Source organism: Girardinichthys multiradiatus, chromosome 18 (assembly GCF_021462225.1).
Source record: "Girardinichthys multiradiatus isolate DD_20200921_A chromosome 18, DD_fGirMul_XY1, whole genome shotgun sequence".
NCBI lineage: Eukaryota > Metazoa > Chordata > Actinopteri > Cyprinodontiformes > Goodeidae > Girardinichthys > Girardinichthys multiradiatus.
The window spans coordinates 29,571,768-29,584,786 of NC_061810.1; the positions used below are offsets into that span (position 1 = coordinate 29,571,768).

Genomic DNA, 13,019 nt, shown 5'->3' on the forward strand with positions numbered 1-13,019 from the left:
TTATAATAAACCTTTTCTAACGCTTACAAAACTACAGTCGCAAACAGAATTGTGCCAGCAATGTGCATCTTCTGAAGCTCCAACCTATTATTTGTCTTGACAGATAAAGAGATCCAGAAGCTCCACTGTTGGAGGCTGCTTTATCCCATCCATGTACCCAGGAAAGTAAACATGAAAAGATGTTTAACAGAGCTTAAAAGTATGAGACTGCCGGTTTAAAAGTCTAACAAAATGTAGGAAACCAGTGGAATCCTTAATTTAAGATAAGTATTTAAGAGTTATTAGTTTATAACCATAACATGCATTAGGCAAGACAATGCTTCCTTTTACATTAGGTTATTCTTTTAAAATTTCCTTTGTAAATGTGTAATTGCTTTATTTGTTAATTGTAATAATTTGTTTCAGATTTTAGCAGTTAAAGTTTAAATATTTCATGTGTCTATTTTATTAGTACTATTACCAGAATGGCTCAGTGTTTCCCCTTGTTTGTTTTTTTTTTTTTGCTTTTTATGATTATGTTTTTAGTAGAACCTGTTTTAGATTACACAGTATTTATCCCACCATCTTGACCAGAACTTCCTGTATGAAGATATGCTGTATCTCAATGGGATCAGTACAAATGCTGATTTCCACAGATTGCTATGAATCAATCGCTCCCCAAACATTTCTCCTAAATCTTGAAAAATAGCATGAGCTGCAACTCTTTTTTTCTCCATGTCTGAGCCAAATGAAGGAGTGTGTTTAACTGCAGCTGCAATCTGATTGTACATCTACTACATGTGTAACATTAGCTTGATGGGATACAGTTGTTGGGAGGTGATGACACATACCTGTACAAATTACGGTAACAATGCCGGTGAGAAATAGAACAAAATTATGTCTATAGAAATGCTGCCAGACATTTCTAATTATAATGTTTTTTCTCTTTTTGGTTTTGTGGTCATTCCCACTGTGGTATTTCTAAGCTACTGCTCAGATTGCAATTGAACTCAGAAAACTGTTGACTGATGCACTACTTATCACACAAGGAGAAGCTCAAATCAATCGTATGACTTAATGTGTGTAAAGATGGTGGGAGGTTACCTATGTAAATTAAACAGAAAAACCTTTCTTCAATATGAAGCTTTAATTTAGATTTTCCCATCATTTTGAAAATTTGCAAGTTCATATTTACTGCAGAGCCTTTTTACTGCAGGGGGTCTGGGGGGTTGGGTGGTTGATCTGCAGAGTCTGCTGCAAATCACATGAAAACAACCTCTAAAAAGCTCTCAGCAGATATAATCAGCATCAATTTGTAGCTGAACGCTTCCATTATTATAAAAATGAGCAATCTCTCGGCATGTCTCCATTTCAGCAGAAGGGCAGGCTTATTTAGCATGAGCTCACTCTGACAGCTTAACTAACGGGAAGCATTATCTTCAATCAGAACTCTTTGTGCTTTTCCCACTGCCTCTGCCATCAGCGTCAGCTACTATGCGCCCGAGCGCAGAGGTCGTGCTGCGAGCATCTCCGGTAATTCTGGACAAGTACAGGGTGGGTTTAGATACACAGAACAGGGTACAACTAAATTAAACCAGCAGGGTTTCATGGAGCAGAAATATTTACATACAAGCACCTGACCTTAGCACCTGTTGGCCCATAGCACCAGTTCAAAAATGCCTTATGCATAATTCCTGCAACCAGCTGTGTGTGTCATTATTGAGGAGTTACAGGGGTTGGACAATGAAACTTCTTTGGGGCTTCTCCACACCATAACTCTCCCAGATGTGGGGAAAACAGTAAAGGTGGACTCATCAGAGAATACATGTTTCTCATTGTCCACAGCCCAAGATTTGCGCTCCTTGCACCATTGAAACCGACGTTTGGCATTGGCATGAGTGACCAAAGGTTTGGCTATAGCAGCCCGGCCGTGTATATTGACCCTGTGGAGCTCCTGACTGACAGTTCTGGTGGAAACAGGAGAGTTGAGGTGCACATTTAATTCTGCTGTGATTGGGCAGCCGTGGTTTTATGTTTTTTGGATACAATCTGGGTTAGCACCAAACATCCCTTTCAGACAGCTTCTTCTTGCATCCACAGTTAATCCTGTTGGATGTGGTTCGTCCTTCTTGGTGGTATGCTGACATTACCCTGGATACCGTGGCTCTTGATACATCACAAAGACTTGCTGTCTTGGTCACAGATGCGCCAGCAAGACGTGCACCAACAATTTGTCCTCTTTTGAGCTCTGGTATGTCACCCATAATGTTGTGTGCATTTCAATATTTTGAGCAAAACTGTGCTCTTACCCTGCTAATTGAACCTTCACACTCTGCTCTTACTGGTGCAATGTGCAATCAATGAAGACTGGCTACCAGGCTGGTCCAATTTAGCCATGAAACCTCCCACACTAAAATGACAGGTGTTTTAGTTTCATTGTCCAACCCTTGTATATCCTTCATACTCCTGCACAGTAAATACAGCAGCAGCCCTTAACACAGATAAACATAGGAAATTAAGTAAAGCAGGTATCACTAATGACACAAACAGTATCAAAGTATAGCGTCATAAAACGTTATGGTTTCAAAACCACTACAATTTTCCTTTTTACGGTTTAAAATGCTTTTATTAGATATTTTCTCGAGCTGTACAGAGCATAGAGCAACACAGTGATGCCCCTCCCCCACACAATGCTGTGCACTTCTGGTTAGCCAGTTGAAGGTAAGATGCTAGAGTTTTTCCTAGTTTGCAAAACAGAAACATTTGGTTGGAAATATTTTGGCTTGCAGAAAACATGGACAAACTACAAAAGTGCCATCTATTACTGTTTTTAAGGTGACAGCATTTTAAAATTTGTTAAGTAGCCAACTGCAGGCTAGCTAACAGAGCAAATAGCCCAACTAATTAACCAATAATATCAGCTTCTTATCAGTGTGTTACTCAAAAAACAATAAAACTGCTAAAAGGCGTAATATACTGCTCAATAAGCACTTGAAAACCTTTAAAAAATTTGGAAGTTGGTAATCCTGTATCATCACAACAGGTTGATATAGGATTGCAGCAGAAGGGTTAATTTAGCAACAGTAGCACAGTATTTCCCACCAGCCGGTGCTGAAATTTGACAACTAAATATGTTTTGTTTTTTGTTTTTTTTTCACAGATTGCATCTAATTTAATAGTATTGTATAGTTTGGGAATGCTAAACAAACTAAATTGATTATTCTGTCAATAATTATGTAAATCAAATGCTCTTAGATTGACAGTTATATGTAAAAAAAAATTATAGATAGAATTATAGATAGAACACGACCTCATAATTGCATTTGTCTTAATTTTTTCCTGAACTATACAAATAATCTCGATTGTTTCTAATTTCAGGGATTTTCTTATTTTTTGGTTTAACACTTCCCTTTCCGTCATTTTACACATTTGAATGATAAACAAGAGAGAACAACAAAACTGTTGCATTAAAATCCTCTAGGTAAAGTTGATTAGAAGAAATGTTTTACTGTTCTGAATTCTGGCAAGGTGAATCTAATCAAATGTGTTTGAACTTATGCATAAAATAAAATTTTACTGTAATAATCTAGGATGAAAAAGGGAAAAAAGTCAGCCTGCCCTATTCTTCAGGCATATCAACACAAAAAGACATGTTGCTGCAAAACGTGACAAAGCCACATTTGTCTTAGATCATAAAATGATGATATGTCTGAAGCTAAAAATTGCCTTATGATTTAACTTGAACATCTAAATTTGGAAACCACCCACACAACAATTTTTATTTTAACAAAGTGTGGAAAATTTTTGTTTTTTAGCTGAAATACAATGACTCATCAGGGACTGAAGGAAAGATTTACTAAGGATTTCCAGTTGTCACAAAGCTGATTTGGTTTAGTTTTGTTGTCGTAGGTTTTGTTTAAAACTAACCTAATGCAGTTAAATTCGACATGGTCAATGGTTTCGCTTAAAATTCAAAGGGGCTATTGGCATCTTTGAATGTGACCACATTTCAGAAATCTGAAAAGCAGAACTCCAACAAGAGCTAAAAACTTACCACAAGCTTGATTGACTGAGAAAATAAATCTGTGCTTAAATCTTCTTAAGAAAACAATTCTTTAATTCCAGCTGAATATTTACAAAAGATGTGAAAAAAAAAGGTTAGAAAGGAAGCTACAAATTAGAGTTTTAGCCATTCAGTATTGTTAACTCAATACTCTATGAAACAGTCAGAGAAACACTTGCTGTTTTCACTTTAACTAGAGCAACCAAAACCACAAGGTCCTATACTTACACATTTCCAACTCCTACGAATAATCGCAGTGAGGGACAAGGTTTGACATGAAATATAAATACATCCTATTGGCCCTTATTTGATGTAGATATAGATTTGTTTGACTCTGCAAATGTCAAATATCCTGACCTTTACAAGGGGGTTCTGGAAAAAGTTTTTAATTACAATTCAACAAAATGTTTTAGTTTTTTTTGCTATTCCTACTGTTTTTTATTTTCTTACAAAATGCACGGTGGCGCAGTTGGTAGTACTGTTGCCTTGCAACAAGAAGGTCCTGGGATCGATTCCCAGCCGGGGGTCGTTCTCCCCGTGCATGCGTGGGTTCTCACCGGGTACTCCAGCTTCCTCCCACAGTCCAAAGACATGCCTGTTAGGTTAATTGGTCATTCTAAATTGCCCTTAGGTGTATGAATGAGTGTGTGCATGGTTGTTTGTGTGTTGCCCTGCGATGGACTGGCAACCTGTCCAGGGTGTATCCCGCCTCTTGCATATAGACTGCTGGAGATAGGCACCAGCTTCCCCGTGACACACTATGGAATAAGCGGTAGAAAATGACTGACTGTCTGATGTTTTATTGGATTTACCAGCAACTGTGCACAAATTTATTAGCAGCTTTATATTTTAGATTTGACCAGATATAGACATTTATTTCCTGTACTTATGTGTGTATCCATGTAAATATGGTTTGTTGTTCGCTAGATTAGTTCACTTCCAAGATGTCAGCAGCTATCACTAAATAACTTCACTGTGTGATAAACCCTAAAAATAGCACAAACAAACATTGATAGGTTGCCAGTAAAAAGAAATTCTATGCTGTTCAACTGGCTTTAACAGATTCACTTTTTTTTTTCTTTTTAACCACCTACAGACCGTCACTCACAACCAGAAAATTTATTTCCAACCCAAACCTAAATGGTTTGCGGTGGTGTTTACTTCCAAAATTGCATTTAATAAAACTACTGTGCATATTCTTAGAAATGTATTGTATTGCTTTAACTTAAAGGCAGTTTTGCATATGCTAGGTGGGAGGCCAAAGGGCATTTAACTGAGTCACAGCATAAGTGGGAAGGCATTAACATATCCATGGCATGCAAGTGCCATCTTTTTTTTTTTTTTTTAACAGTGTCCTGTCCGGCAGAGTAGCGCTCAGAATTGTTGTCTGAGTGCCAAGAAAAAGACCAACATATTTACTTTCACAAGTGGAGCATTATCGCTTTAAAGCTCTGCAAAAAGAAACTATTAGAAACTGCTTTGGGATTATACAACTGTTGGACACAAGGACAGAAACAAAAAGAAAAAAAATAAGAAGCACGAAAGAGAGAGAGGTGGTGCAAAATGGAAAAGGGGAGAGACGGAGAAAAGAATGGAAGAGAGAGAGGAGGATGAAGAGATTACAAGATAACACCCTGCTTGCTTCTACACCTGAAGAAATGTTCTTATTACCAGCTTTCTTACCGAAAAGTGCACGTTACTTATCAATGCAAGATGTATTTAGTAGTAAATACGGCTCAATATAGAACATTTGCGTATCTGTTAACACCTGAATCTAAATACTTGTGGGTCTGAGTGTGAGCACGCTTGTGTATACAAGGTTTCACCATAAAAAAATGCAATAGCGAGTGTGAGGAGCCACAGACCTGCCCCCACCTGGGATAGATTCGGATAAGATCCGAGCCATAGACATCCAAAGGCCCCCCACACCACAGAAACCCGAGGAGAACCATCACCGAGACTACCGCAACCCCCCCCCCAGAGAAGAGCAGGGGAGAGTCCCAGGGGAACCACCGAGCAGCCACAGTGCAGAAGCCCCAAGGAAGTGAAGCGACGAGCCCACAGGACCCCCCAGCAGCCATCTACGCCTGAGCAGATCCAGCCTTTGATCCAGCGACCCGAGACCTTGGGACACATCACTCCCCAAGCAGAGGCCTGACAGAGCCCAGGGGTCCAGGCCCCGGCAAGCAGTCATCAGGAGTGAGCCGGCATGCACCAAAACACCCAGCCCTGGACACTGAGAACCACAAGTACATCAGCGGGCAGAGATACCAACCACCGGCAGGTAGTGTGGAAGGAAATAGGCCCCACATTTGATGGGGGGGCCTAAACTGATCCAGTGGAGGGAGAAGTCCAAGACCCAACCTGACACAAAAATCAGGCACACACAGAAACACTCAAACACATTCCCACCCTCATGTGTACACATAAAAACACTCACACACATGCACCCAACATAAAGACAAACAACAATGGACGTCGTACACTCACTCACATTCCCCATACATACTCTATACTCCTAGGTCCCGGTGCCAATACCCCAGAGGGGCAACCAGCTCCCGGACCCAGGAGGTGGTCCCTTTCCCTCTGGGGGTGGAGACAGGTAGACTGCCCCAGCACCTGAACCTGGGCTGGGCTAGCCTGGGCTGGTGCCTGAACCTGAGCGACCTGTCCCAGACCCCAGTCCCTAACGACCCCCATCCTCATCCGGAGAGGGGGCCATGTAAAAAAGAGCGGTCTACATGGTTCAAACTAGCCCGCAAACCTTAGCCGCCACAGGATGAAACAGTCCCAACCCCCCAGGGAATTCGATCCTAACCCCATGAGCCCCCCCAACCCCAATGAACTCCAACAAAATTTCATCTCAGGGCCACCCCCAACTAGGACACACATATCGAACCCGTGACCCCAAACCCAAACGCCACGTATTCCCTCCTCACAGCACAGGGACACAACGTCACAAGTGAGCTCCATTCCCGAAAAGCCGACGAAGCCACACCCACACAGCGCAAGCTCCACACACAAGCACAACCCACCAGCCACCCCATTATGGCACAAGACATGCTCCACTGCTCCACCCACCCGACCGCCAACCGCAGCCCGGTGCTCGGCCCGGGGCCAGAGCCACAGAAAGAAGCTGGCCGTCCAGCCCCTCCACCAAAGCGAAGCCACATCCCAATCAACACCGCACACTGCCTGGCCAAGACCCCCTCACCAGAGCCCGGCGCCCCTCCAACCACTAACGGGGACCGAAGACAGGGACCGAGAAAGGCCCTAGATACTGAGTGTTCTATGCAGTTAAGACATAAAAAAGCTTGTATTTCCTTTTTCCAAACTTGTACCTAACTGGGTGTTCTATTACGTGTCAGGGATGTAACCCTGGGGGACGGCAGCAGGCACCATACCCCAAGGACCCTGCAAGGACAAGCAGGTATAGACGATGGATGGATGGATGGATAAATAATATATCAGTTTAGCAGCAGCAGGAATGATTGTTTTTCTATTTTAAGTAAAAGATATTTTCATGTTTTGAACCAATGTTGTCTAACTATCATAAAACTGCAATATTTTAACTTAAATATGTAAAATATTTTAACTTACCCCCTGAACACAGTTGGTACACTGATTTATGAGCAATAGAACATCTGGTGAATTGGACAGAGCTGTCTAGATACAGGAAGGTACATCTCATTTCCTTGACAGTCTTAAGATTTATTAAACCTCCTGGTTCCCTTAAAAATTTTTATTTCTTTTTTCATCATAATTTTGGCTGTTTGGATGCAACTCGCTAAAAATTTGGCTCAGAAATTACAAACAAATGTGTGCCATTGACTCCCGTTCAAATTATTTTGTATTAAATTACAATTACATTTTGATTTGTATTTGTATTTCCTGATTTTAAATTATCCGGAAAAAAGTTTCATTCTTTTCTACTACGTGAAGATATTTTGTCCATGTATGTTAAATCTACCAGTTTTCAAATATTGGATAAAAAAATGAAACAATCTACATTTCCATGACTTTCAAGGACTTCACCTAAACAATAAAACTTTATTAAAATCAATAATGCTCTCACTGTTGAGACTCACCGGCTTGGATAACACAACAAGCAAAATTCCAATTTAAACATGTTCCTAAAAAACTGACTTTAATTACTAAAACTAGAATTTATGTGTTTTAAAATTCTGAAAATTCATAAATATTTGTTATGCATGGTGAAGAAAGCTAATAATTGCATGAACCAAAAAAAGTAAAACAGATTTTGATGCAAAACATTTTTATGGCAGCCAATGGCTTTCACTTCCATTAACTTTACAGGGCCAGTAGAGGTGTAGAGCACATAAACTCAGCTTGTTTTATTGTTATCTGAAGTGCTAAGTCACTTTTTGAGAGTTTTTTTTTTTTTTTTTTACTTAATTCAACCTAATCTTTTAGACTCTTAAAAACATCTTAAAAACACAAAATGTATCTTGTATTAGTATTAAAACGAGTCAGCCATTTCACTAATAGACCTTTCATTTGTCCTCTATTCAGGACAACTTAAACGTCAGTAACAGTATGAGAAAGAATATTAAAATGAAGAGGAACAGGAGGCTTCGCAGTGTTGTAAAAAACATTTAGAGAGGTTGAAGCCATCAATTAAAAGAAACTTTCTGCACTTCTCTAGGCCAGTTAGGCGGGTTCAGATCCTGGGAAGTCACGCCCACACACTCTTGTACAGTGAGTGCTGACTTCTTCCAGCTGGTCACAGACATATTCTGCCGAGATGCAAGACAAACAAAGTTTAAAAAACAAATGCTTCTCCTAACTTCCATAGCCTTGACTGAACTGTCTGAGGCAGTTTGCTTTGTTTGCTCAGTAGACTGTTTACATAGGGGACATGAGTTGAGAATGTCATGGTCCGTATGTGTCTGTTTATTCATTCGCTGCTGGATGTACAAAGAACAGTCTCTCTGGCATAATAAAGTTTATCTCATGTTGCTGTGTGGCTAATTTACATTATTAGCTCCGTCATACAAAGTTGGTACCGTGGCGTTAGTTTACTTTTGGAGAGTTTGGTAAATAAGCAGAACATTCTCAACTCCTGGTCCAAATCACGAGAAATAGCAAGGAGAAAATTACAACGGGATCTAATTTCCTTCAGAACAGCTCTATTTTAGGCTCAACTGATCAAGTCATGATAGACAGGAGTGCACTTATATACTTGTAGGCCAATTTGATTTCTTTCCCTGTCATGGGACCTGTGTCAAAACACTTCCTGAAGGTACCGTTGAAAGGAAGTCTGGCATCTGCTGTTGGTGAAATATTTACATTTTCAACCAAAAGAGTTCATGGCAAAGGGCAAGATATTATGACAAAGTGAAAATAGGGCCACCACCTGATGCTTTAGCAAAAAGAAACAAATATGAGAGAAATATGCAACAGTGGCTGGTAAAGCAGATGCTAACAAAAGCTTTTCAACATAACCAAAAGACTGACAAAACTGAGAAGCATTAAAGTTTTTTTCCCCATTTTGTTCCATTCAACAGCATTACTTTACAAAGTTGTGTAAAAGTATTTACCTCCTTACAGATGTCTTCTGTTTTTACGTTTTAGGTCACACTGAAGTGTTCAACATCAAACATCTTATCAAAGATAACCAAAGCAATCACAAAATATTGCTTTCAAATTATGATTTTAGAGGTTTTCAAGCATGAACATCAGTCACTGCAGCATTTCAATTTGATTCAAGTCTGAACTTTAACTTGGCCACTCCAAAGCCTTAATTTTTCTTTTGTAATGAAACTGAATTTAGCTTTAACATATTCTTAATCACACATATTTATGATTTAACGAGAGCGCTATTATGTATTCACATGTAGCCAGGTTACTTTCTATCATCATTTGAAAAGTGCCTTTTGTATTTTTCCAGTTTATCTTTGTCTGACATTAACATTTGTTTAATGGTCTGAAGAATCTGGGTGGCAAAAAAGCAAAAACAGAAGAAAACTGTAAGGGGGTACATACCATTTCACAACACTGCAAGTCACTGCTGTCACATCAAGCAACCCATTTTTACAGCTTATGGGGAAAAAGGCCTCCAGATAAAATGGAGCAAGAAAAATGTCTGTGTGAATGCTAGTTGTCTGTCAAAGCAGGAACTGGGAGGCGTTCAGGGCTGACCTCTGAGGGCAAGGACTTCCCAAAGCCCCTGTGCAAAACAACTGCCGACCCGCCAGATGACAGAGGGACACAGACCACTGTTGCCACTCTCCATTGCCTGCCTTCAAAAGCCACAGTCTTCTCCCCCCCATTACATCTTCCTCCTGAGCACCATCAACGAAGGCAAGACACTGAAACTGTGTAAAACCTTGTGAAACCGTAAACGGTGAGAAAGAAGACTAAGAAGCAGATATTACCTTGCCGATATGATCTGTCTGGAATGTGGCAGTGCCTTACTGAATTTGAACAGACACGTTCCTAATGTCAGAGACAACAGACGAATGGTAAAGTGCAGCAAAGCAATATGGTTCTGGTTTTAGTACAGAAGCTGTTGACAGAGTCCCACGAAGCATGTGTGATTCATATGGTATGAACTATACAACTCAAACATGCATAACTCATTCAGCAGACTTACAGTGGCTTATGAAAGTGTTAATACCCCTCAAACTCTTGATCTTTATGACATTACACAACAACAAAATCTATAGGATTTCATTCGAATCTCATATGAAAGACAAAAACAAAGAAGTGGAAAATTCTTAAGTGGAATTAGAAAAATACATGGTTTTCAAAGTTTTTAAATAGTATAAACGTTGGAAAGTGTGGAGTGCTTTGTATTCAGTCTCCTGAGTTCATTCTTTTTAAGACCACCTTTCGCTTTTGTTACAGCTGCAAGTCTTTTGTGATGCGTTTCTACCAGCTTTTCATCTAATGAGTACAATTTCTGCTCAGTTTTGAATGCAAAATAACCAGAGCTCAGCTAGATTGAACAGAAAGCGCTTGAAAAGGACTTGTCAAAGTATCTCAGTTTCATTTTGGTTTGGACTTTGACTTGGCAATTCTAACATGAATATGCTTTGATCTAAACGCTTCCATTGTAGCTTTTCCTCTGTGTTTATGGTCTTTGTCCTGCTGGAAGGCAAAAAACCCACCCATCGACCCAGTTTCAAGTCTTTTGCTGCCTCTAATATGTTTTCCTCCAGGGTTGGCTTATATCTTTCCATTGACGCTGACCAGCGTCTTTGGATCTGCTAAAGAACAACATCCCCACAGCATAATGCTGCCACCACCATGTTTCACAGTGATGTTTTAAGGTTGATGTGAAGTGTTGGTCTTTATGATATTGTTTTTTTCACTGATGCTCTCTAACAAACCTTTCAGGCTATCACGGAACAGCTGGATTTATACTGAGACTAAATTAACACAGGTGGATTCTATTTACCAATTAAATGACTTCTGAAGGGAATTCGAAGGATTGGATTTTATTTTATTAAAGATTTCAGCCAAACAGGGCTGAATTAAAATGAAAGTAGTTATTTATGTTGGTGTATCACATAAAAAATGCATAAAAAAGAAGATCATTTATTTATTTATTTTTTGCAATACAATACATGAAACCAGACAACCTGTCTGTTATGCAAAGCTATAAATAGGTGGTTATTAGGGGTTTTAATGAACCATTGATGACGAACGATGCTGTTCTACCACTGACTGATGAGCAAAATGACCTTATATGAACTCTGCAAGAGCTACTGTGTAGAAGTGCCTGATTCCACAGTTGTTTTCATGTTCCTTGTGCTTTTTCTGGCCATTGTTCAAATAAAGCAAGCAGGCCACTCCCACTAAGCCCTGAAAAACACTCCCACCTCTGGAACATTAATCAACCACCCGAAGAAGAGAGAAACCTCAACCAAGTGATTCATTTGGACCACGACCATTTTCTTTTTTGTTTTCTTGCATTGTGGAAGTGCAGCGTGTGTGAAAATGGACTACACATGTCCCCAGTGCTGCTGTCACATGCTCGAGGGTGGAAGGACACAGCAAGTTTATACTCATCATGTGTTTATGCTTGCAAGTAGGATACTGCAGAGTGAGTGAGTCACTGCTGGGACCTAATTGCGTTTGTAAACAATTAGACAGCATTTAAGAAGAACTGGGCAAGCGTGCATGTGTATGAAAACACTGTGTCCTATCTTTTTCAGAAGGAACTATCAGGGCTGCTGCTTTGAATGCGATTTGCATGCCCAACCTGAAGCAGTGATAACCAGTTCTACTATCAGCAGCTCTGAACTTGCGTGTCGTCGTATTTTGGATATATGATCATGGGAGGTCACACAAACACAACTTGTTCCTAATACAACAAGGCATTTCTCTAAGAACTTATTAACAAACACTGGTCTAGTCTTGCTCAGGAACAAGGAGTTGCATATTGACAAGGAAGGTGTTGTTATAGATTAAAAATTATCTCCACTGTAGCAAATAATCTTCTAAAGGTTGCACATTACAGACAGTTGCAGCTTTGTAAAAAAAATAAAAAATAAATAATCAAGCTTATTACCCAACACACCTCCAGGCTGGAATTTTTGAGATATCTGAAAATATCCTAGTGCATTAACCTAACTACGTCAGATGACAGTAATACTGGTGAGTAAATGGCCCTGATTGTCCATAGTCTGGCTTTAAGTGGAAGGAATTTCAGATGGGCAGATTATCACATTCACAAGTCGGCCTGCTCTGGACACCATCTCATGACTCAGTTTTCTGGCAGAAACACGGTGAGACGCAGGGTGAGAAAGGCTCATAGCACTGTTCCCTTGCCTACAGGCCAATTTTCCCTCCCTCTTGTTGTTTATCTAAAGTTCTGTAACCAAGCAGATTTCCCCCCCTCCTCTTACTATTGCAGCTGCTGATCCATACTGTCCACATGGGTTTCTGTGTAAACATGGGCCAGCTCTAAGTGGAAAACAATGACAAAATGACAGGATGGGCTGCATTT

General features: G+C 40.0%; 1 protein-coding gene across 3 annotated transcripts in view; it reads right to left on the minus strand.

Moving 5' to 3' along the window:
* The window catches only part of gab2 (GRB2-associated binding protein 2), a 58,100-nt gene that overhangs the window by 44,007 nt on the left and 1,074 nt on the right, over positions 1-13,019 (minus strand). The gene's annotated exons all lie outside the window — the stretch shown is intronic.